Source organism: Oncorhynchus mykiss, chromosome 16, assembly GCF_057628025.1.
Source record: "Oncorhynchus mykiss isolate SJ-2025 chromosome 16, ASM5762802v1, whole genome shotgun sequence".
In the NCBI taxonomy this organism is placed as follows: domain Eukaryota; kingdom Metazoa; phylum Chordata; class Actinopteri; order Salmoniformes; family Salmonidae; genus Oncorhynchus; species Oncorhynchus mykiss.
Window position 1 is genome coordinate 61,629,604 of NC_143037.1, and position 11,937 is coordinate 61,641,540.

The following is an 11,937-nucleotide window of genomic DNA, read 5'->3' on the forward strand; positions in this document are numbered from 1 at the left end:
CTGTTTAGCGCTGTTAGAGCCTTCCTTCTCTACAGCGCTGCCGGAGTCTCCCGCCTGTTCAGAACTGCCAGTTAGCATAGAGCTGCCAGTTAGCATAGAGCTGCCAGTTAGCATAGAGCTGCCAGTTAGCAAGGAGCTGCCAGTCTGCAAGGAGCTGCCAGTCTGCAAGGAGCTGCCAGTCTGCAAGGAGCTGCCAGTCTGCAAGGAGCTGCCAGTCTGCATAGAGCTGCCAGTCTGCAAGGAGCTGCCAGTCTGCAAGGAGCCGCCAGAGCTGCCTGTCTGCAGGATGCCGCCAAAGCTGCCAGTCTGCAAGGAGCCGCCAGAGCTGCCAGTCTGCAAGGAGCTGCCAGTTAGCATGGAGCAGCCAGGGCCGCCAGTTAGCATGGAGCAGCCAGGGCCGCCAGTCAGCATGGAGCAGCCAGGGCCGCCAGTCAGCATGGAGCAGCCAGTCAGCATGGAGCAGCCAGTCAGCATGGAGCAGCCAGAGCTGCCAGTCAGCATGGAGCTGCCAGTCAGCATGGAGCAGCCAGTCAGCATGGAGCAGCCAGAGCTGCCAGTCAGCATGGAGCAGCCAGTCAGCATGGAGCAGCCAGAGCTGCCAGTCAGCATGGAGCAGCCAGAGCTGTCAGTCAGCATGGAGCAGCCAGTCGACCAGACTCTCCCAGATCTGCCAGTCGACCAGACTCTTCCAGATCTGCCAGTCGACCAGACTCTTCCAGATCTGCCAGTCGACCAGACTCTTCCAGATCTGCCAGTCGACCAGACTCTTCCAGATCTGCCAGTCGACCAGACTCTTCCAGATCTGCCAGTCGACCAGACTCTTCCAGATCTGCCAGTCGACCAGACTCTTCCAGATCTGCCAGTCGACCAGACTCTTCCAGATCTGCCAGTCGGCCAGGATCTGCCAGTCGGCCAGGATCTGCCAGTCAGCCAGGATCTGCCAGTCAGCCAGGATCTGCCGAAACCACCAGCCAGCCTGGATCTGGTAGATTCATCAACCTGCCTGAGCTTCCTCTCACTCCTGAGCTTCCTCTCACTCCTGAGCTTCCTCTCACTCCTGAGCTTCCCCTCAGTCCCGAGCTGCCTCAGTCCCGAGCTGCCCCTCAGTCCCGATCTGCTCCTCAGTCCAGTGGGGTTCTGGGTGAGGACTACTAGGCCATGGTCGGCGGCGAGGGTGGACTATCCAGGGACGCGAGGAGAAGGGACTAAGACATTGATTGAGTGGGGTCCACGTCCCGCGCCGGAGCCGCCACCATGGACAGACGCCCACCCGGACCCTCCCTATTGTTTTGAGGTGCGTTCGGGAGTCCGCACCTTAGGGGGGGGGTTCTGTCACACCCTGGTCAAAGTATTTTGTGTTTATCTTTATTTATTTGGTCAGGCCAGGGTGTGGCATGGGTTTTTGTATGTGGTGTGTATGTATGGGGATTGTAGCTAGTGGGGTGTTCTAGCTAAGTCTATGGCTGTCTGAAGTGGTTCTCAATCAGAGGCAGGTGTTTATCGTTGTCTCTGATTGGGAACCATATTTAGGCAGCCATATTCTTTGAGTTTGTCGTGGGTGATTGTCCTTAGTGTCCTTAGTGTCATTGTTCTGTGTTAGGTTACACAAGTATAGGCTGTTTCGGTTTTCGTTAAGTTTATTGTTTTGATAGTGTTTGTGTTTAGTGTGTTACTTCATTAAACATGGATTGCAATAGACACGCCGCATTTTGGTCCGACTCTCCTTCTCATCAAGAAAACCGTTACAGATACCCTGTGTGTTAAGGTGGATTTTGTGGCATTCATTGCCACATTTATGAACTATAAGTCTAAAATAAATCTAAGAAACTGGACATTATTGTGGCTGCGGCAGAAAATGTTTTGGGACTTACATCTGAAGACTGGCGCCGGAAGACGGCCTGCCCTCCTAGGCTCCCCTTGAGCCTCTGTAGGGATCAGATATGGTAGTTTTTTTGGTAGTTTGTTCCGTTTTTTGAGGGGGGATCCTGTTTCCGTCCCACACAGTAGGTGGCGGGATGCACATTCAATTGGGCAATCGCCAATATACCATAGAAGAGCTGTCTTTTTAGCTAGCTAGCAGGTTTGAGCAGTAAGAGCCGAACAACTTGGGAAACACAGCAGCTTGATAACCAGATCAATTCTAATAGGTATACTATACCTTGAGTTCAGTGGAATCTACTTGCTAAAGTCAGTTATAGATTATTACTTGTTAGCCAGAAATGTGTGTCTGTAAAAGCAGACAGTCAGCTCTAGCAAACACCATAAACAAGTCCACTAATTACAGGCAGGAGCCAATGCTTAGGTTAAGCCCAAGGACACAGACAACACATGGGGAATTTTGAATTACATGAAGACACAAAGGGAAGAATGTGCTACAGTTCTTCCAGTACATAACCAGTCTCAAATAATAGAATATTAACTGACCTATGATGAACTCAGGTTAACATATCAGCTTTATTCGCCAAATACATTTGCATGTACAGGAATGAAATGGTGCTGCAACAATAAACAATATACAGACAGATAAACAAAATTTACAGACCAAAAAAAATATAGATGCAGAATCTCCACATATTCACATACAGTATGTACACTGTGTGCGCTATAAGCTACATTATAAATTATGCATGTAAGAGAGTGCAAAGAGCAATGTGCAGTTCTGGGATGATAGTGCAGTGAATAGTCTGTGGATGAATAGCGCAGAGTACAAAGTCCATGGATGACAGGATCATCGTAGACCAGGTTGCCGGTTGGATGAGGGCCATGGCACAACGGGAAGAAACTGTTCAGGTGGCGTGAGGTTTTGGTCGTGATTGACCTGAACCGTTTGCCAGGGGACGGAAGGGGTTGGCAATGATCTTTCCTGCACACTTCCTTGCCTTGGAGTCGTGCAGGACCTCGAAGGAGGGCAGGTGGCAGCCAATGACCCTCTCAGCAGACCGGACAATCCGTTGCAGTGATGGAGGAGCTGAGGATGGACTCGATGATGGTTGTTTACAACTGCACTGAGGAAAACAGATTTGTTTTATAGTAATTATCTGATTGGGAACTACAATTGTCTTTCAATTACAGAATCTCAAATTATTTCAATTTGTCATTGGAAGGTTTATTGAAAACTGTCAGTAATACAGGAGTCACATCTCAGGGAGTCTCATCAGATCAGATGATATCAGCATGCAAGAGCCACCACAGACACCCTGGTTCGAATCCAGGCTGTATCACAACCGGCCGTGATTGGGAGTCCCATAGAGCGGCGTACAATTGGCCCAGCGTCATCTGGGTTTGGCCGGTGTAGACAGTCATTGTAAATAAGAATTTGTTCTCAACTGACTTGCCTAGTTAAATAAAATAAAATCTGTAGAAAGAGCACAGGTAGAACAAAATATGTAAGTGTGACCACAGAAGGCTGCTGAGGGGAGAACAGCTCATAATAATGGCTGGAACGGAGCGAATGGAATGGCATCAAACACCTGGAAACCATGTTTAATGTATTTGATACTATTCCACTCATCATTACCACCAGCCCGTTCTCCTCAATTAAGGTACAGCACCACCAACCTCCTGTGCTGCAAAATGAATACATTTTCACCTAAAACAATGACATGAGCTCTGTCCCAATTAATCTCTGCTCAACTCCTCACTACTCACATCCTTCTCAAAACCCATTGGAGGAAGTCTGAGGCAAGGAACCTTGGGTCGACTCCTCCAATGGGGTTGAAGATGTCTCGATCATCCTCTGGCTGTTGTCCAGACAGAGGTAGCGTTGGAAGGTGTCCCACGGATTGTTTGTGGCCACGTCACCTCCCCCAGAAACAGTGAAGATCTCCAGGTTCTTACAGTGGGGCATCAGCATAATCTATAGAGTGTGCATAACAATACAGGATATGGAATTAGATTTAGTATGGAGTTGAAGTCCCAACTTAAAATCCTTGTACAAGGATAGACAATAGGTAAAAAGGTAAACAAAAGTAGGGCTATGGAGTTTGAGGAAGGTGGAGCGATACATACACTACATGACCAAAAAGGTGTGGATAGCTGCTCGTCTAACATCTCATTCCAAACTCATAGGCATTAATATGGAGTTGGACACCACTTTGCTGCTATAACAGCTATAACTGGCTGCTATAACAGCCTCCACTTTCCACTGCTGCGGGGACTTGCTTCCATTCAGCCACAAGAACATTAGTGAGTTCGGGCACTAATCTTGGGCGATTAGGCCTGGCTTGCATTCAGCGTTCCAATTCATCCCAAAGATGTTCAATGGGGTTGAGGTCAGGACTCAAGTCAAGTTCTTGCACACTAATCTCAAACCATTAATGTATGGACCTCGCTTTGTGCACTGGGGTATTGTCATGTTGAAACAGTAAAGGGCCTTCCCCAAACTGTTGCCACAAAGTTGGAAGCACAGAATCGTATAGAATGTCATTGTATGCTATAGCTTTAAGATTTCCCTTCAAATAAAATACAATTGTATTTCTCACATGTACCAAATACAAGAGGTGTAGGTAGACCTTACAGAGAAATGCTTACTTACAAGCCCTTAACCAACAACACAGTTTAAGAAAAAAAGGAGTTAAGAAAATATTTACAAAATAAACGAAAGGACAACATATATATATTTTCTTAAATACAAAATAAAAAGTAACACAATAAAATAAAAGTACCCCCGAGTCAATGTGTGGGGGTACAGGTTGGTCGAGGTAATTGCAAATAGTCCGGGTAGCAATTTGATGAACTGTTCAGCAGTAGAAGCTGTTAAGAAACCTTTTGGACCTAGACGTGGCGCTCCGGTACCGCACTGGAACTAAGGGGCCTAGCGCGAACCATGAAAACAGCCCCAGACCATTATTCCTCCTCCACCATATTTTACAGTTGGCACTATGCATTCGGGCAGGTAGCATTCTCCTGGCATCCGCCAAACCCAGATTAGTCCGTTGGACTGCCAGATTGTTAAGTGTGATTCATCACTCCAGAGAACGTGTTTCTATTGCTCCAGAGTCCAATGATGGCGAGCTTTACACCACTCCAGCCAACGGTTGGCATTGTGCATGGTGATCTTAGGCTTGTGTATGGCTGCTTGGCCATGGAAACCAAATTCACGAAGCTCCCGACGAACAGTTCTTGTGCTGAAGTTGCTTCCAGAGACAGTCTGGAACTCAGTAGTGAGTGTTGCAACCGAGGACAATTTTTACGCGCTTCAGCTCTCGGCGGTCCCATTCTGTAAGCTTGTGTGGCCTACCAATTCGCAGCTGAGCCATTGTTTTTAGTTTTTTTGGGGGGGGCAGGGGTATATCAGCTTTAATATAGCAGATGTATTGTGGCTTCCATCAATGTAATTGTCTGCATTATTTCCAATCCCGCATACATTTTATTTTGGAAATATGTATATACATTGCCTTCGGAAAGTATTCAGACCCCTTGACTCTTTCCATATTTTGTAAGGTTACAGCCTTATTCTAAAATGTATTAAATTGTTGTTTTTCTCATCAATCTAGACACAATATCCCATAATGACAAAGCAAAAACAGGTCTTTAGACATGTTTGCAAATGTACTCAAAATAAAAAACGTAAATATAATTTAAATAAGTATTCAGACCATTTACTCAGTACTTTGTTGAAGCAGTGATTACAGCAGTGATTACAGCCTTGAGTCTTCTTGGGTATGACGCTAAAAGCTTGGCACACCTGTATTTGAGGATTTTCTCCCATTGTTCTCTGCAGATCCTCTCAAGCTCTGTCAGGTTGGATGGGGAGCGTTGCTGCACAGCTATTTTCAGGTCTCTCCAGAGATGTTGGATCGGGTTCAAGTCTGAACTCTGGCTGGGCCACTCAAGGACATTCAGAGACTTGTCCCGAAGCCACTCATGCGTTGTCTAGGCTGTGTGCTTAGGGTCGTTGTTCTGTTGGAAGGTGAACCTACACCCCAGCCTGAGGTCCTGAGTGCTCTGGAGCAGGTTTTCATCAAGGATCTTTGCACTTTGCTCCGTTCATCTTTCCCTCGATCCTGACTTGTCTCCCAGTCCCTTCTGCAAAAAAACATCCCCACAGCATGATGCTGCCACCACCATGCTTCACCGTAGGGATGTTGGCATGATGCTTGGCATCCTATCTCAGAGCTCTACAGACAATTCCTTAGACCTCATGGCTTGGTTTTAGCTCTGACATACATTGTCAACTGTGGGACCTTATATAGACAGGTGTGTGCATTTCAAAATCATGTCCAATCAATTGAATTTACCACAGGTGGATTCCAATCAAGTTGTAGAAACATATCAAGGATGATCAATGGAAACATGCACCTGAGCTCAATTTTGAGTCTCATACTGTTGCAAAGGGTCTGAATACTTATGTAAATAAGGTATTTTTATTTGTTATTTTTAATACATTTGCAAAAATGTCTAAAAACCTGTTTTTGCTTTGTCATTATGGGGTATTGTGTGTAGATTGCTGAGGAAATTGTTTTATGTAATCCCTTTTAGAATAAGGCCGTAACGTAACAAAATGTGGAAAAAGTCAAAGGGTCTAAATACTTCCGAAGGCTCTATATATATCTTTTCCTTTATTATTATCCAGTAACCTGACCACCCCTCCCTTAATTGCACAAAACTAATGGACAACAACACTTCGCCTACTACATGCTATATACATTTTACGGACACAGTATATTTTACAATAGTTATCTTTTGTTTGTTTTTAGTGCCATCCTTTAGCTACCATCAACTCCTCCCATCCATCTCGGAAGACCATTACGTTTTGATTTCTATTTAAAGTTCTGAACCTTTCTATTCTTATCGTTTCTACAGATTGTAAATTAAAGATAACGATTTTTGCTAAGAGTATTCAAGCCTTGTGTGGCCTACGACTTCGCTGCTGAGCCGTTGTCGCTACAAGACGTTTGCACTTCACAATAACAACACTTACATTTGATCGGGGCAGCTCTAGCAGGGACGAAATTTGACGAACTGACTTGGAAAGGTGGAATCCTATGATGGTGCCACGTTGAAAGTCACTGAGCTCTTCAGTAAGGCCATTCTCTTGTCTATGGAGAGTTCATGGCTGTGTGCTCAATTTTATTCACCTGTCAGCAACGTCTATGACTGAAACAGCCAAATCCACAAATTTGAAGGGGTGTCCACATACACTATATATACAAAAGTATGTGCTGAGTTGTGTAAGGCATAAAATAAGTTGGTGACTCACTGATCCAAAATTGGCGTCTTCTGCCTTGTTGGTGTAGAGGTCCAAAGACGAAGAAGAAGCCTGACTCCACCTGGTCAAATGTTTTCTCTCTACAGACACTGATCTGTCTCCCGAGAACAACTGGAATGAGAGAAAGGAAAATAAGATATTAGAAAACTTCACAGGGAGTTCAATTGGAGTGTAAATGTTTTTATATCTTAATGTTGCATTCAAGATAACAGTCAATTTACATACTGCTGTAGCTGTATCAAAAGAGGCAACTATGGATAATAATTTAGCTAAATAAAGTGTGATACAAAACTATTGGGAGTGACACATTTATTTTTTTTTGGCTCTGTACTCCAGCACTTTGGACTTGAAATTATACAATGACTGAGGTTCAAGTGCAGACTGTCAGCTTTAATATGAGGGCATTTTCCTCCATATCAGCACTCATTATTCACAATTCATTCAGGACTATCCGTAATCATGGTAGCATCCACATTAATGGTACAATGCTCTTAGTTAAACCAGGAACGGTATAGAAAACCAAACCACCTTGGCTTTGGTTAAACCACACGGTTAACATTAGTTAGTTAGCTTCCTAGCTAGCTGACGTTAAAGGAAACTTACACCCCAAAACAATATTTTGGTATTTGTTTCATTAGTCCACTGTTGTCATAGTCCCAAAATGTTTTGCTTGTCAGCATTCATGTTTTCAAGATATGTAACTTTCAAAATATAGAAATCATCCCCGTATGATGCATTTTGCGTCACATGATACAAATAGCAGCATCACTTTCATTTTATTTTATTTTATTGAACTAGGCAAGTCAGTTAAGAACAAATTATTATTTACAATAACGACCTACCCCGCCCAAACCGTCCCCTAACCCGGACAACGCTGGGCCAGTTCAAATCAAATCGAACAGGTGTAGACAGTGAAATGCTTACTTACAAGCCCTTAACCAACAATGCAGTTAAGAAAAAATAAGTGTTAAGTTAAAAAAATACATATGTAATTAAAAAATAATAATAATTAAAGAGCAGCAGTAAACAGTAGCAAGGCTATATACAGGGGGTACCAGTTCAGAGTCAATGTGCGGGGGCACAGGTTAGTCGAGGTAATATGTACAGGTAGGTAGAGTTAAAGTGACTATGCATAGATAATAAACAGAGAACTGTTCAGGAGTCTTATGGCTTGGGAGTAGAAGCTGTTAAGAAGCCTTTTGGACCTAGACTTGGTGCTCGGGTACCGTTTGCCATGCAGGAGCAGAGAGAACAGTCTATGACTAGGGCGGCTGGAGTCTTTGACAATTTTTAAGGGCTTCCTCTGACACCGCCTGGTATAGAAGACCTGGATGGCAGGAAGCTTGGACCCATTGATGTACTGGGCCATACGCACTACCATCTATAGTGCCTTGCGGTCAGAAGCCAAGCAGTTGCCATAACAGGCAGTGATGCAACCATGCTCTCAATGGTGCAGCTGTATAACCTTTTGAGGATCTGAGGACCCATGCCAAATATTTTCAGTCTCCTGAGGGGGAATAGGCATAGTCGTGCCCAATTCACAACTGTCTTGGTGTGTTTGGACCATTCTAGTTTGTTGTTGATGTGGACACCAAGGAACTTGAAGCTCTCAACCGCTCCACTACAGCCCCTTCGATGAGAATGGGAGCATGCTCAGTCTTCCTTTTCCTGTAGTCCACAATCATCTCCTTTGTCTTGATCACGTTGAGGGAGAGGTTGTTGTCCTGGCACCACATTGCCAGGTCTCTGACCTCGTCCCTATAGGCTGTCTCATATACTGGGACCGAAAATAAACTACTGTACACTAACGTTACTGTACTTTAGCCTGCACTTTGCTTTCACAACCTCCCAGGGTCTATTTCCGCGTTTATAAACCCAGGGTCGTTACAATACCATACAACAATGCACGAATTTAAGCGATAGTATGCATTAAAATAGTTACGATTGTAAAAAATATTATAAAAAATGTCAGCCAAGTTTATTTATTTACTTTTTTATTTCACCTTTATTTAACCAGGTAGGCAAGTTGAGAACAAGTTCTCATTTACAATTGCGACTTGGCCAAGATAAAGCAAAGCAGCCAAGATAAAGCAAAGCAGTTCGCCACATACAACAACACAGTTACACATGGAGTAAAACAAACATACAGTCAATAATACAGTAGAAAAATATTTTTATATACGATGTGAGCAAATGAGGTGAGATAAGGGAGGTTGTGGCTGATAAGTTGTGGCTGATTCTACCGGTGACGTTAGTTAGTTAACGCTACCGATGACAAAACCAATGCTTCGTGCATCATAGGTAGATGACAATAGAGATCGCACTGTATAATAATGTTCACAATTCAATTTTCCATTCTTACAACTTCACAGCTGTAGCAATAACATTACAATGGATTTCATGCAGCTTATAAAATATATTTACGCTGTCACTCTCTCTTCGTGTGATGTAAACAACAATGATCCGATTTGGGTAAAGTGTCATGGCCGCCGATAGTTTATTGAAAATTCTAGTTGGGGCCGGGTCTAAAGTCAAAGGGCAAATATGATTGGATCACATGTCAAACAGGAGATGGTGGTTGGATACAATATTTGCGACTGTCTCGTATTCCCAATGGTGACTTTTCGCTAGTTGAGACAATTTAACAAGCTCAGGCAACGTTAACATATGTTTCCCATGCCAATAAAGCCCCTTGAATTGAATTGACTGGCTAGACATCGGATTGGCTGACAGTGTTGTCAGTCATTTCACTGTTGAGCTATTCGAGACAGAGGAGAATGCGCTCCAAAAGGCGCACAGGCTCAAAAAAAGCGCAATGAGCATATTCACTATTTATTATTGTTGGGTCGGTGCCACTTGAAACTTTGTTTTTGGACAATAATTTCCTCCTCTAGGTTAGATGGACTTCAAATTGCACAATTTGTGTTTCCCCTTTTCATAGGTCTAGAGTAGATGGTTGCAGACAAGGTCGTTTACATGAACCTGTTTGTCAGCCTCGTAGCCTGTTGGCCTTTACTACCCTGCATTTTTTGTCAAATTAAAAATAGGTATCGGTTAATGTCTCCAGACAAAGGCTGGTAGAATTGTATGAAATGTGTTTATAAACACAAAAGGAGAAGAAACAGATATGCTATTTCCTATAGGCTAGGCCTACTCTACGCCACTACACGCTCAGCCATGCACTGAACACGGCATTCTTTTTTATATTATTAGCCTAAATTATGACTATCCAATCTACTCATCACTTTAAGAATAGTAAACTATCTTACATAAGTCTGCAAATGCAATGATAGATGCATGGAATACTTCATTATAAAGCTGCATTTTTATGCTGAAAGTTAGCTTTCCCAAACTTGAAACTCACATGTCGCCTATGGGAGAGGGACAGAGCGAGACAAAACTCAACTCAAACTAAACTGTTTATCGTACTGGCTAACTCCAAACCCCCACAACTGAATAGATAAAAGCATATCATCAGCACACCGCTTACAAAGCAGAGCTGATAGCACTCCATGCAGAATGAGGCACATATATAAATATTCCATGTTTTTTTCTCTCCCCTTCCCCAATTCCATTATCATTTATATCAATAATGCAACTTTTTTTGTACCATTTTTTTTGCAACACCACCCATTCTTTCAGTCTTACCATCTCACCACCAGGGGATGCTGCAGCACCTCCAGCACCCCTACTTCCCGCGGCTATGGTGCTTGTGCACAAACACTCTTACAGGGTATCTCATAAAGCCTAGCGTTACATGAGAAGGGAGAGACTCATAAAACATTTTTATATGGATGAAGTGGGTTTCCTTACAACATTCCCCATACAGGTCAGTCAACATGCACCAATCACTTAATCTACTTTTTCAGGTATAGACCTATCATCTGCATCCATTTAATGCAAAACCCCATTCGGAAATCCATACACATATAAAAAAAAGCACACTTATGGTTTGGGCCCCAAAAGCCACACATGAAAAAGTACTTGAAATATTTTGTAGATGAATGTATTACATTCAAGGTGTCAAATGGAAAAATCTTGAAGGTGCTATTGTGATTAACATAGTCTGTCCTTTCATTTTAGCCAATGACTCAGTTGCCAGACCTCTTCTTCAAAACTTTAAACAGTTTAATGGGGAATTTAGCTGCACTTTGTCCCCATGAAGGTACTGTAGCAGCAAAAGGAAGAGAGCATACTTGTGCATATCCTTTTGAGGAAAACAGTCAACTCAGAAATCAGCCTCAGACTGACTTATTTATAGATTCAAGCACTAGAGTCTGGCAAAGCTGGAAAGGGAATTAAAGACCCCAGTATTTTATCTCAGCTTGAACATTTAGTTTGTTCATGCAAATCACCAAGCTGAAAGTTTATTTAAAAAATGTTGAAGTGTGTCTTACTGGACCTTCTCACAAAAAAGTCAAATAGAAGCCACTGTATCTAGCATGGGATATAGAATATGTACATGAAAAAGGTCTTTAGACAAAAACATAAAAGTATGGAATATGAATAGTTCTTAATAGTTCTTTATTTTTAATTTTTTAAATTGTACATTTAATTAAAGAAGAAGCCACTGTATCTATATAGCATGGCATTTGAACATGGAATAATATTAGGCTATGTCATGTTAATGGACAAGTGTAAATACTGTAGGTGTGAAAATGTCTGTTGCAAGAGATGGTCCAGTGATACTTGACAAAAAAAGTAGGCTATCTACCATGGAATATGTA

The 11,937-nt window shown here is 43.0% G+C and overlaps 1 non-coding gene across 3 annotated transcripts; it reads right to left on the reverse strand.

Annotated features, from left to right (window-relative positions):
* Positions 1-2,438: 2,438 nt before the first annotated feature.
* On the reverse strand, positions 2,439-9,720 carry LOC110492420 (uncharacterized). 3 transcript variants are annotated; one of them, XR_002468998.3, is made up of 4 exons: positions 9,635-9,720; positions 7,202-7,321; positions 3,649-3,856; positions 2,439-3,005 (listed from the first exon to the last, which is right to left on the reverse strand). It is a non-coding gene; the product is annotated as an uncharacterized LOC110492420 (transcript). The 3 variants fall into 3 exon arrangements; XR_002469000.3 differs by having other exon boundaries at positions 2,439-3,000; positions 9,635-9,712; XR_002468999.3 differs by having other exon boundaries at positions 2,439-3,355; positions 9,635-9,707.
* Between the last annotated feature and the right edge of the window lie 2,217 nt (positions 9,721-11,937).